The sequence below is a fragment of the Podarcis vaucheri genome, assembly GCF_965113315.1.
Source record: "Podarcis vaucheri genome assembly, chromosome: 4".
Lineage (NCBI taxonomy): Eukaryota > Metazoa > Chordata > Lepidosauria > Squamata > Lacertidae > Podarcis > Podarcis vaucheri.
In genome coordinates this window covers 79,169,479-79,183,811 of record NC_138762.1, presented here as the reverse complement: position 1 = coordinate 79,183,811, position 14,333 = coordinate 79,169,479, and the positions used below count along the sequence as shown (strand labels likewise).

At 41.7% G+C, this 14,333-nt stretch overlaps 1 long non-coding RNA gene across 1 annotated transcript in view; it reads right to left on the bottom strand.

The window, feature by feature from the left end:
• Positions 1-2,905: 2,905 nt before the first annotated feature.
• LOC309530214 overlaps positions 2,906-14,333 on the bottom strand; it is a 43,645-nt gene continuing 32,217 nt past the window's right edge. The window contains exons 2-3 of the long non-coding RNA XR_014218687.1: positions 5,974-6,060; positions 2,906-3,172 (exon numbers count right to left, since the gene is read on the bottom strand). This is a non-coding gene — a long non-coding RNA (uncharacterized lncRNA). The remainder of the gene's footprint in view (positions 3,173-5,973; positions 6,061-14,333) is intronic.

Sequence of the window (14,333 nt, the reverse complement as noted above, 5' to 3'; positions counted from 1 at the left end):
ACACAATAACGCTTGTCGAGAACTGTGCCTCTCTGTGCTGGCCACCTATAGAGGAGGCTCCCCTCTTCTCCGAGTCCCGGCTCTGCAGTCTGAGCCAGTCCCTTTCTGCATGGCTTGTGCTGGACAATGTTGTACAATCAGGTTCAAAACCTGAGGCCGCCCGGCGCTGTCGCACATGTGCAACCTCAAAGGGCGAAGAGAAAATGGGACAAGGCAGGGGTCAGTGACAAGTGGCCGTGCACGGCCTGCACAGGGATGAAGTGGGGTGGAACAAGAGCAATAGAAACGATGGGGTTTTTTGTTTTCCCAGGCTCCGACGGGAGCTCCTGGAAAGGTGCTCCTTCTCTGTCACTCAAAGAGACCGCAATGCACGCTGCCTTTTGGTGAAAGGGAAGACAGGGCCTGTCATAAAAGCCTGAGTGCAGCTCAGTAACAGACCCGAGGGCAACATGTGCTCAACAACAGAGGATATCAGAAACACTAAATTTGCTAGTTAATGTTTCAGGCATCCATACATTATGGGGTGGTTGAGGGTTGCTGTTTTTTTTTAACCACTACCGAAGGACGACTTCCCCCCACCCGCCCTTTTGACAGATTTACGGCACAATCCTATGCATGTTTACTTAGATTAAAGTCCTGTGTTCCACAGGGCTTGCTCCTTTGTAAGTGGGCTTAGGATTGCAGCTTCAATATAGGGAAGAATGCTATTCAGTTCAGTAGGATGACAAAGGATCATCACAATACACATGTCTGTGTATTGAAGGCTGTGAGTTAATGCATGCGTACATGGGAGTCAGAACAGGGGAGAAATTAGGTTTCGGTTCACACTTCACAAGATAATACACAAACTGAAATTCAGCTGTTCTTCAACATTTGCATCCCCACCCCCCAAATTTTGCAGTTCTCTGACCAAACAAGAGCATACAAACTAATAGGGGGAAATGTTCATAAAACGCCTGCATATCTGTCAGCGTACAAAAATGCATTGAATCTGGGGAATTGCTTGCAAAAATGTGTTTATTAAGAGAAATGTATACTAAAATGGTGGTGAATTTTTGTGAGGATTTTTTTAAAAATGCAAACTGATGTGGAAATGTAGCAAATAAGAGTGGAAAAAATGAAAGGCACCCAAACCCTGAAAGTCTTACATTTCCTTCTTAGGAGTAAGACCTATTGAACTTAGCAAGGCTTAATCCTGAGTAAACATGCACAGACTCAGGTGCACATATTGAAATATTCTTTGGAGAAAATATTTCTGAAGGTATTCATTTATGCTAATGAACACATGTGAAATGCAAGCAAGTATCAGAAATAAATGGACTAAGTACAAGTGAAGAAGATTCATAAAACACATTTCAATCAGTCTTTGAATCTATTTTTCTCTGCTCTGTTACAAATTGCATACTTTTTCATTTGGTTTTGTTCTTTAAGCATGAACAAAGAGCAGATTACAAGCCAGGTGAATTACATGTCTGTTTACAGTTGTGTTGCACAAACCCTATGTACCATTTGTTAAACTATTCCCCAAAGAAATATGTAGAAAACTTTTTTTTAATAGATAAACCAAATAGATCTGATGAAAATCTGTTGGCATTTTTTTATTTCTTTCAGATGTTGAAGGACATTTCATCTGCTTTCTTTAGATTCATTTTTTTAAAAAACAAAACAAAACTGCAGCTATAGCTTTCTCATCACAATCCATTTGTTTTCTTTTGTACTTTATTGCTTTAATGCTCATCAACTATATTATTTGATTTGATGATATCATTGCAATTAAGAGAAACACAATCCTAATATATTTGAACTGATTTTTGTTTGAACAGATCTTTTTTAAATGGCTCTGGAAGCATTTTCCGAGAGGCTGATCAAATAAAAAGTTTAAAATTGTAGTTAAAAATCTCACATTCTTTTAGTGTGTGTTTATATAGAGATGCTTTCAGTGATCAACGTATATAAGGCTCAAGTGCCACAAAGCCGGTATATTGGAAGCTACATTTAATGCCTTAGCAGACCCATGACTGGTAATGATGTTGTGCAATGTCACAAATTGTGCTTTTCAATTCGCCCTCCATGCATCCGCACTTGTCCTTGATTGTTCAAGCCCAAATCCAGATGTAGAGCATGGAGTGCCTGGGGCCAACATATATTCCCCACATTGTCCTGGTCCTGTTTTGCCTTATGATTCAGCAGCCGAGGTTGCAGTGTGAGGTGTTGCCCCCACAGTCAGTTTCTCAGGTTTCCAAATGTTCCCAGAGATGCTGGTGGCCTCTCATCTAAACACTGACATATGGGATGAGGAGGAGTTGCAGTGTAGAAGGGGCTACATTTGCAGCTATAGACTGAGGTCTCCCCCAACAGTTTCTCAGGTTTCCAAATGTCCCCATGGGTCTCCAAAGATTGAGGAGCCTTCTTCCAGCCAGTGAAGATCCTAGTTTGGGCACCACATGACAGTCTGCTGAAATGAAGGGCAGAGCCACAGATTCCCCAGACGACATACCTAAAACCATGGTCATCTAAGGCAAAAGCCAGTTTCATGGAATACTACACATGTACTGCAATTCAGATCTTGATAAGCTCTTCAACATAGCTTCATTGCTATCTGGCCAATGGGGATATAAAAGAACCAAGTCACAACAGTCTTGTGCCACTGCAGCTGATATTAGTGTAAGTTATTTATTTGCTCTAAATTAACCCCTCTGTAGTCTTTCAGCAAACCCGTCCCATACAAATTAAGTACTCGTGTCACTTCAAATTCATAATCCACACTGCAGGAAAGAAGAAGGAATGGCAGGGGTGACAGTTCAGGCATCTGTGATCAAAACTAGAACAGGGTCAAGATGTTTTTCTGAGAAAAGTTCTGAGATTTTTCTTTTTCCTCAAACCCTTAGAAGAAGGCCTCTTTGCAGACTTTTCTCCAAATATTTTATTGTACTTCATCATTAAGATCATGTGCAATCTGCCCTCTGCTTCAGTGTCTCAGGGCAGGAAATACAGATACATGAAAAATAGCAATATGAAAATGGATAAAAAGACAGGTGGAAAAATATAAATCACAATAAAATTAAATCACAGTGATAAAACCAAAAAGCAGCAACAGCAAATGCAGATTACTCTCAGCATCCAGTGCACCTCAGGGCTCCCCAAAGGCCTGGACAAACAGATGTGTCTTCACCTAACAATAAAAGAAAGAAAATAAAAGTGTTGAAGTTAGAGACACCTGAAACAACCAGCCCATTACTCCCCCGCAGACATTGGTTTGGCACCTCCTCTGCTTCTCCTGATTCAGATAGTAAGGTAAAGGTAAAGGGACCCCTGACCATTAGGTCCAGTCATGGCCGACTCTGCGGTTGCGGGGCTCATCTCGCTTTACTGGCCGAGGGAGCCGGAGTACAGCTTCCAGGTCATGTGGCCAGTATGACTAAGCCGCTTCTGGCAAACCAGAGCAGCGCACGGAAACACCGTTTACCTTCCCACCGGAGCTGTACCTATTTATCTACTTGCACTTTGACGTGCTTTCAAACTGCTAGGTTGGCAGGAGCAGGAACCGAGGAATGGGAGCTCACCCCGTCACAGGGATTCGAACCGCCAACTTTCTGATTGGCAAGTCCTAGGCTCTATGGTTTAACCTACAGCACCACTTGCGTCCCATGATTCAGATAGTAGAGAAAGACAAAAATATATGTGCCAGACCCGCCAAGTGTCCCTATTTTCTAGGGGTGCCCCTGATTTGATCCCAGAATGTCCCACTTTTCCTTAGAATGTCCCTATTTTCATTGGAGAAATGTTGGAGGGTATGGAGTTAACCAAGCCCTGAACCATCTGAAGGCAATCCTATATGTTTAATGTTTTATTATGTTTTTATATATGTTAGAAGCTGCCCAGAGTGCTGGGGCAACCCAATAAGATGTGTGGGGTATAAATAGTAAAATTTTCATTGTGGAATGGGACGTCCCTATTTTTACTGGAGAAATGTCAGAGGGCATGATATCCACCATCTTTTGTGATGACCACCATCTCCATTCCAATACTGCAGAACAACATTAAGTCTTGGGCATTGGGGAGGATGCAAAATGATGGCTACACTTCCAACACATTTGCTGCTGTTGCCACTTATAGACTTAGGCGCCAAATATATGAAAGAGTGCCTCCTTCCCTAGAGACCCCCCTTAGGTGTTAAGATAGCAGATGGTTCACCACCCTCAAAAGTGTGCGTGGAAGTGGCAGCCCAGGACAGAGCTTTATCTATGGCAGCTCCTAGGTTGGGTAATTCCCTCCCCACAGAAGTGTGTCTGACACCTGAATTTCTGTCATATTCTGAAGACACGCCTATTAGCAGGATAATTTCTCTTCCCCCTGCACAAATCTGGACAAATGGTTGTCTCATTCCAGTGTCCACAGATTTTGTGCACAGTACTAACTGGAATATGCCGAGATTTCTAAAACTTTTCTGTACCCATTTATTTTTACATTAAAGGTTTTCAGGTGATAAAAGTGCTTTAAAAAACAACAACTGGAGGTTGTTTTTATCCCTTGCACAAGTAGTTCAATAGAAATAAATCCTAGAACACAGAGCCGGCGGTACTTTAAAGACGAGCTCTCCCTTTATTTAACTTGGGAAAGTCTTGCGTTTGTCTTTCTAAACAACTCTGTGGAAGTGATTCCCTGAAGACGGTGGACTTCAAGACTTGCACTAGACTAGCATCTGAGAATGCTCAGCCATTCTACGTTTGCCCGTTTTAAACAATAAATTACCTGTAGAGCAAAAACTACAAACAGTACATACATTATGCATATACTGTGAGAAACGTGCCCCATGAAAGGTAATTATATCTTTGCATTGTTACATGTAAAAATAAGTTTCACTGGGGATGTTTATAGCCAAAAGAAATAGACTAGTAATGTTAGAGGATGTAAGCTGACTGGAGCAGCATGTAATACCCACTTACGCAGCTAATTAATCATCATGATTAATTGGAGCAAAAAGAGGGATAGAATACCTGAGTAAACCAAAATTGCTTGGTCATAGCAGAAAGGTCTGCAAGATGTGTGTTTGTGTGTTTATGTATATTACAAGGATCACTGCGGCTGTGGAGGGTTGTGAAGCTTGAGAAAAGTAGCAGTTGCCCAGCAAAAAAACGCTTTTGGCAACTATTGACCTTTGAGTTCCTAACCTAAAGGATATATAAACACCACAATGTTTTTTGGCAGGTTTTCCCTGATAACCTGCTGGAAGAAGCAGAGAATATCCCGAAGCCATTTTACATGCACAATTTAACAATTATGCGGTCAGGGCAGGGACGAAACTGTTAAGCTGCTGGGCTCTGACTGCAGATGTTTGGAACCTTTTACTCGCTGACAAAAGGAATGTAAATCCTTACCCTGCGTGATGAATATCGCAACTAACCTGTTCCAGCACCACCACCACCTCCCAACCACCCAAATATAAAGCTAAATTAGGGGAAAGGCAGAAAGATTCACAGAGATGGGAGATACTGAAGGAATTAGAATAAAAGCTATTCAGCTCAAAGGATTAACCTGTGTTCTTTGCCTTCACGCACCACCACAATAAATTGGTAGCTCCTGGGTGCATGACCAAGGATATCAAGGTCTATGCTTAATGCAGAGGTGGTCAATATAGCGCCCTCCAGATATGGCTGGTCGACAACTCTACTTCTAGCTCAGTGGCTGCACCAGGAAATATCTCAGGTACCGGTAATTAGTGTTGCATGGAATCAAGACCTCCCAGTACCTGAAAGGATCATTCCTTAGCACAGGCACCCCCAAACTCGGACCTCCGGCTGTTTGAGGACTACAACTCCCATCATCCCTAGCTAACAGGACCAATGGTCAGAGATGATGGGAATTGTAGTCACTAAACAGCTGGAGGGCCGAGTTTGGGGGTGCCTGCCTTAGCAAATAAGAGAACAGAGCTTCTTCAAGCACATCAGGATCCTCCAGAGTTATGAATCGCACCTTAGTGGTTGTAGTAATGCAGACATTCACACGGAGATGAATTCAATTGGCTAGACACCAGGGAAAGTTGGAGCCACTCAAGAACAACTGAAATAATAAAAAAGATACACTTTCATTAGCTTCTAATGAGATACAGCTTCACAGGGGCCAATTTTTTAAAAAAAGACTTCTTCTTTTTGCCTTTATTGGGTATTTTATAAAACTGAACACTTCCGACATGATTCCTGCAAGCTGTGCTCTAATGGGAACCAAGAGTGCGGCAAGGTTCTCCTCTTCAGATTCAGACTCTACCATAAATGGGATTTTGAGATGAAATCCCTTGTTGACCCCATGAAATGACACACTATGTCAAGGCGCGTTGTGATTATTTTTTATACATGTAGTGTACATTTCTGTTAAAAATGTTGCTGCAACTTAATTGTTCTTTATCAAATGTTAGCTTTTTTGTGTAGAACTAAGATTTGCTCTCTTCCAAGAGGAGCAGCTTCCAACAGGGGAAGCGTATTTAGTACTGAAGTACAATTATGGGTTGAACTTCACCTGATGACTATTTTTGTATTATTACTTGTGTATTGTCCTGATTTATTTTGAAGTACAGACTTCAACACAGCAGCCTGTAACATTATTGATGCTCCTTCTATCTATCATCTATCTATCATCTATCTATCTATCTATCTATCTATCTATCTATCTATCTATCTATCATCTATCTATCATCTATCTATCTATTGCCAAGGATAAAATGTTAATAAACTAAAAAGTTCATCTGTTCATTTTTTTTTTTGTCAAAAGGACTTTCCTCACTTTCCTGACCATTTTAGTCGCCCTTTTCCAGCTGTACTATACAACACACAGTATTCCAAGTGCAGCTGCATCATAGTATTTTCAGTATTATGATATTTTCAGTTTCATTTTCAACCCCTTTCCTAGTCATCCCTAACAGGAATTTTCCTCTTATCCCTTTGGCCACATCTTCATCCATCACCTACCCACTATGATCCTGATGTCACCTTCCAGTCAGTCACCACCAGTTCAGACACCATGAGTGTAAATATGAAATTGGGGGGGGACAGGATTTAGCCCCCACGTGCATCATTTTATACTTACTGAATTGCATTAGTCATTTTAATGCCTTTTCACCCAGTTTGGAAATATACTTTTGGAATTCCTGATAATCCCCTTTTGTTCAGCCTGTACAATTTGCTATCACAAGCAAGCTTGGCCACCTCACTGCTTGCAATTACATATGTACAGGATTGCAGCCTAAATCCTCCTACTTTGATAGAAATCCTAAAATTGTAGAAAAGAAGCTCCTCATGCTGGATATTGCCAGTGAAATCAAGACATTGTTAGCCCTAAAAGGGCCCATTCTGCATTAAAATAATTAAATTAAATTAAATTTTTAAAAAATAAAAAATAGATACACTGGAGATCTTATGTGTGTTTACACTGAGTATAATAGGCATGGGCTTCAAAAGACATGCATAAATCTAGCATGTAAGTGGTTGCCTTAATGTTCTTATCTGTGAGGCTGGAGAGCTCTTTTTTCCTGCACATGTAAATATTTCTCTAAACCGAAAGACAATAGCAAAACCCAGTAAGTGTTCCCTGCAGACTGAAAAGTAATACAGTAATACAGTAAAAGGCACTTTCCCGTTTCCGTCCTTCTTGAAACCACCTTGGTGGGAAGGCTCAAAGGATAAATATGACAGAATTCAATTATCTGTGTTAAGGAAGCACTTTCCAATGTATGTGTGTGTACACACAGAGAGACATGGGGAGGAGAAGGGACTTTGCCCCTCTGGTCCAGCTGCCAACCCCTGCCACCCCCCACCGTGGGATTTCCCTAGATTTCCCCCTTCCCAGCTCATGGCCTACTAAGCCCATTTTCCCCCTTCCCAAACCTATTTCTGTAGCTGCTGCTTCTATTCTGCAGCACCACTCAGTTGCGTGGTGAGTTCCCTGCCCCCCCCAGTGGAAATAAAGACACATGACACAATTATTAAGGTTAATGGGCTAAATAAGGCCACAACTTTATTGGTCACAGGGGATGAGCGGTATTGGCTTAGGCATTGGTACTAACCGACTATATCCAAATTCAACCCATCCGCTTGAAGTCCGGGAAGGGTTAACCACCATTGGGTGAGTCCTGCTGACTCATATCAACTAGAAACTTTCCCGGGGGGCGTGCCTTAGGCCCTCACCTCCCTAGGCTTCGGACAGGGCCACACACCCCGGAATCCTTTATCGGGCTACCCTTCAATATGTGGGGCAAGTGATGGTGCTTCCTCCCCTCTTCCATCTACAGAACAGTCGCTGGTAGGCGGCAAAAGAGGGAGATCCCCGGCCGCGCCTGCCTTAAATAGGAATGGATTAAACAAAAAACACAACTTATGGAATATGCAGAAATGGCAAAACTTACTGGAAGAATAAGAAATCAAGATTACAATTTTTTAAATAAAAGAATGGAAATGGTTTATTAAATATGTACAGATAAATTGTAAACAGATAAAAACATTGGCAGGATTCCTGTAATAACCTGCAGTTTCATAAGAGTATATCTTTAAAGAAGATGAGTAAGTGAGCAAATTAAGTTCATTTGGATATGCAGAAGGTAGTAAAAATAAATTTAAGGAGCCGCAGAAAGAGGAGGAAGGAAGTCAAGTTTTGAAATATCGAAATGGTTGTAAAATTAGTGAAATACAACTTGAAAGGGATGAGGGTGACACTGTGGGTTAAACCACTGAGCCTCTTGGGTTTGCTGATCAGAAGGTTGGCAGTTCGAATCTCCGTGACGGGGTGAGCTCCCATTGCTCGGTCCCTGCTTCTGCCAACCTAGCAGTTTGAAAGCATGAAGTGCAAGTAGATAAATAGGTACCGCTCCGGTGGGAAAGTAAATGGCGTTTCCGTGCGCTGCTCTGGTTCACTAGAAGCGGCTAAGTCATGCTGGCCACATGACCCAGAGCTGTACGCCGGCTCCCTCAGCCAATAAAACGAGATGAGCGCCACAACCCCAGAGTCATTCACGGCTGGACCTTTACCTTTACCTTTTTATAAACTTGAAAAGTATATATATAAATAAATTATTTTAAAAAATAAAAAATAAAATAGTTGTTATATTGTAGGTTGCCTGGTTCACAGGTAGGAAGCCTCAATCGGTAGCAGCTAGTGGGGCAATGTCGCTCACCTGGCTTCCTAACACAGAAGTTGCTGCCAGTAACTGAGAGGGGCAAGAGTGAGGTGAAAGGGAGGGGTGGTCTGTGAAGTGCAGGGCACAGCCAATCCTTCCCTCCCAATGCTGTGTTTGCACTTTGCTGACCTCCCTGCCACCTCCCTCTGTCAGTTGCCAGCAGCAATCTCCATGTTGGGAATCCAAGAAGTCCACACTTCAAGGATGCCAGCCAGCCATGCCTTTTCTTAGATACTCCAGCTCCCTTCCCGCTCTGTTATTCCATCTTGCACGACCCTCATTGGACTGCTTTTTTGGGGGGGTGGGCATCCCCTCCCCTCCCCTCCAAGGGATTCTGCCTAAAATGTGTACTTGGAGTTCCCCGATTCAGCTTATATCTTCCTCTTGTGCATGAATCGTGCCAGCACTTAAAATGTTCATATACATAAGGATTGACACTTGGAGAAAGAATTTGCTGTGAGTCTGTAGGATTACTTAGGAATGCATGTAATGCTTGGATTGCGAGTAGAAAGACAAATCAGGCAGGGCATGGGTTAGCAAACCTTTCCGGCATCCAAATCCTTTGATTCCCAATTCCTGCACTCCGCCAAAGCTCTCTTGGGTTCCTTCATATGTGCCTCCTTGCCATCTGTGTTGCATCTTTGCCATGCCTTCATTTTGCATCTTGCTTGAAGCAAGCTTGCTAGATGCCTTCATATATTCTCAGCCATGCTGCTACCATTAAGGGAAAGCAATGCTTTTGAACCTGATTTCCTAAGAAGCAATACCAGCACTGCCTTCTCTGAGCTATAAAGCAGCTTTCTCCAAAACACAGCAACTAGGATTTCTTTCCTGGGTTCGTGGTTGTTTTTTCCTCCCCTGTTTTTGGCCAGGAATCTATTTGCTGATCCATATTTACAGTAGCTTTATTTGTCATCCAACAGATGTTTGGACAGTTAAAGTCCCCTCTGGGAAAGTGCTGTGTGGTTTTGAACAACTCAGTTGTTGCTCAATGAATATTTTTTTGTATTGTCCTGGGGGGGTCTGCAACAGCTGCTGATTGAATTTTTCTCTTCACTTTGTTTTTGGTTTTGATCATCTAGTCTCACCCAGATTGCTCTGAGGCTACACTTGATCTTGTCACATATTACCATTCTGGACTGTATACATTTTCAAAACAATACATATCCTCCCTCTTCTATCTTTCACCTCCTATGAGCACATATATTAGAAATGGATGTGAAACCACATTTTCTTTTAGTGGTTGTTCACATCTGCAACACAAATGTAGATCCTAACCGTGAGTTTTGGATCTTCTGCAGTCCGATGCCAAAGCATCATAATATGGGGGCATATGTGAAACTTTTCAATTTCTCTCTCTTCAAATTTCCAACTTTCTTAATGATGCCCTTGCATCTTTCCTCAAACATGGGTTGGTTTTGGCATGCCTGGGATATTCATAATTTGCCATCCTTGTTTCACTTTGCATACACATACTAAAAAGTATCTTGTTCAGTGCAAGAGCTTCCTTAAGGCAGGTGACACAGAGATGTTTGGATTTCAGATAGTAAGGAAATTAGCAGGTAGTTTTCTTATAAAATGCATAGAAGGGCATAATGTAATTTTTTTAAATGCTTAAATTGCTTTGGTATTGGACTGTATGCTCCCCTGGGCTCCATTGGGAGGAATGGCAAGCTAGAAATTTAATAAATAAATATGAATTAATTTTTAACTTTAAAAAAATAATAATCAAAATGTTGCAAAACTGCATGGGAATGTACATGATTACCCATTCAAAAACACCAAATTAGTTTTTGCACTAGGTTCCCCAGTCAAAAACAGTCACTAGGATTTATTGTATATTGTTCCCTGATTAAATGCCCAGACCGCAATGTGAATCAAATGTTGTTAATTAGTACAATATCTTGCACAATGAATCACTGATTGTTTTCTCCCCCACTGTTAAAACTGATCACAAGCCTATTGACCGTGCTAGATATTTATCTAGAGTGGGAAATAGTGAATATTTGCAGCATGCAACCCCTCATACTTGACATAGACGTTCATCACTTACAGAGAAATAGACATAGGAAGGACTCATCATTTCTTATTCCTCACTCACGGGAGTTGCAAGAATGTACTTGCAATAATATAGTTGCAATCCATTTGAACAATCCAGCTGTATGAATAAGCCCATCAGTCCATATTTAGAATTCATATTTATTGATGAGAATCACAGAACTGAGCTGAGCCAAAAGAAAATTCCTGAAGACTTCTTTTTGAGAAAATATATGGACCCCCCTCCCCACCTTAGGAAAAAAAAAGGCTACTTTGCAGATTTTCTTTGAAGGTTTCCTACCATATTGTGTTTGTTAGTGGCTGTTCTTCCCCTCCCTTCCTCTTCCCTGCTAGGTCCAGGGCATTGTGAGGAATACAAAATTCTAGCCAGCTGCCCCTGTAGCCACTACTGCTTTCACTTGCAGAGGCAGCAAAAAAAGAAAAGCAAACTACAAAAAAGAAGCTATGCTATTGCCACTGTTCCTGTTGAGCACCACCCTGAAACAACTCTCGGAGAATTTCGCCTTCCTTGGCGAAATTAATTGAAATGGTCATATTAGGACTCACCCACACAGCTGGAAACAAAAAAATTTAACTGTCTTGTAAAGTGAAATATAGAAATGTGACACTAGGTGGCGACAGTGAGCTATGCAAAATTCAACGTATTTTTCAAAACTTTTTAAAAAGGCATTTTCACAGCATTTTTTAAAAAAAATATGTGTGTAGATTCCACTCCAGTTTCTGTGCCCGGAAAGAGGGGTGAAGACTGTTGAGAAAACATTTCCACACAGTTCTGAAGGACAGGTCTCTCTGTCTGCTCATAGTTGTCTAATGTAGAGAATTCAGTCACAACTTTTTCTATCGCTATATCAACAAGCAAGATGGTGCATTTCTAAGCACAGTTGAGGAAGAGAACATAAAAAACTAAAGTCCTGCAGGATCATACAAAAGGCCCATCTAATTTAGCATCACATTCTCGAAGTGGCCAATCAGACATCACTTAGAAGCTCCCTAGCAGGACATCGTGCAGGCATTGTGTGGCAGCTTGGCCTTCATGGCCAGCAGTTCCTCTCCTGCCGCTGCTATGGCCCTAGGCCTGCTTCCCCTCCACAGCAGAAAGAGAAGGAGGAGCCACCATGTTCCTGGCTCATGCAACTGTCTTATGCCTAGCTGTCCTGGGCAAGACTGTGATGCCCAGATGAATAATAATAATAATAATAATTTATTATCTATACACCACCCATTTGTCTGGGTTTCCCCAGCTACTCTGGGCGGCTTCCAACAGAACACAATAACCTATTAAACATTAAAAGCTTCCCTAAACAGGGCTGCCTTCAGATGTCTTCTAAAAGTCTGGTAGTTGTTTTTCTCTTTGACATCTGGTGGGAGGGCATTTCACAGGGCGGGTGCCACTACTGAGAAGGCCCTCTGCCTGGTTCCCTGTAGTTTTGCTTCTCGCAGTGAGGGAACCGCCAGAAGGCCCTCAGCGCTAGACCTCCATGTCCGGGCAGAATGATGAGGGTGGAGACACTCCTTCATTGCGGGGGCCACACTAACAAAGGGGTTCAGCCCCTAGCAGTTGACGCCCCTGATAGTAAACAGTGGAACAATTGTAAATGAATTGCGGTGCATCTGAAACAAATAACTGGGTGCACAGCATCCCATTTTAATTTCTGACATCTGCACATCCACGAGTCCTGCTTAGGTTGCAATATAAATAATATATTGATAACAGGAGGTGGCATCTGATTGAATTTTAGTCCCTTCAATGTATTTCTAAACTTGGGGTGTTTCAACTATGCTCAACTACATCTCCAGTCCCGCCAAGAGCATTGTCTGCTTCATAAAATAGACTACAGGAGGTCGCAAAGATAAGCAGATATATTTGATTAAGTCCTATTGAGTTCAGTGGGACTTTCTCCTCTACAAGTGTATACAGATGTATAGTATTACAACAGGATGGGTTGTATTCAACATTCGTCATACTTTGAGCATCAATGGACGTGACTCAGTTAGGTCTATTAAGTCCAAAGGGTCTACTTTGATGAGAACTTAGTTGGATCCAATGCCCACAATCTTATGCCTAAATTTAAAAGAGATAAATACACGAGAAGTATAAACTCAGCAACACCTTGGATTAAGTGGATTATATTGCCTCAAAAATACTCCTGCTGCTGGAGTCATGGCTTCAAATGTGGCACTAAATGATCTACACAATTACCTCAAATTCTCTCTCGTTTGAAAGCAATCTGTAGCTTAAACCTATTCAGCTTAAAAAAAATAAAGTAGCCACATTGAGAAATCAAACACATGTCTCCAGGAATTAGTTCGCAAACCAGATTACACAGCTAAATTGGAAGGCACATATAAATAAATGCACAGCTATAGAGTTTGAAATAATGGTAAATATCAATTATGCACAGTTATCAGAGTCTGCAAAAGGGTTCTGCAGAACGGATCTCTGTGGATCACAGACAGGATGAAGAAATAGAGTCAAAATGAATTTTATTGAAAAGCCATTATTTTTGTTTTCCGCACATTCAGTCACAGTCCCCCGACCTATCTTGCAAAACCAGCAAAAAACAACAACTGAAAACAGCATTAAACTTTTATATGGAAAGGAAACAAGACATGAATATCTTCAGTGCTTTTATTCTAGGAAAAATGGTGCCGGTACTCACCATGAAGCAGCAAACTTTCTACCTCCCTCCTGCCAACACATCAACTTTCCCCCCTGTCAGTTCTCCTCACCCTCTACACCACTCTACCCAATTCCTTCCACATATTCCTGACGTATTCTGCACTATTTTCCCTGTGTATGCCAAAACATAGAGTCTTTCTCTCCCAATGGGCCACCATAAAACCCTACACTTGCTACAAGTTGGGAGAATTATATTCTCAGAAGACATCTTGCAGCAAAGGCGGCCGAGTGACTAGTGTCGTCCTCTTTGTAGCCTCTCTCCCCCATGAATCCTGGGAACTGTAGTGATTTCTCTATTATTATTATTATTATTATTATTATTATTATTATTATCGTCGTTGACTGTGGTGTGGTGGTGTCTGGCATGAAGTGTACATCTCCATGGTACATAGGGATAGAAAGAGATTAGAAGAGCAGAACATGCTACTAACT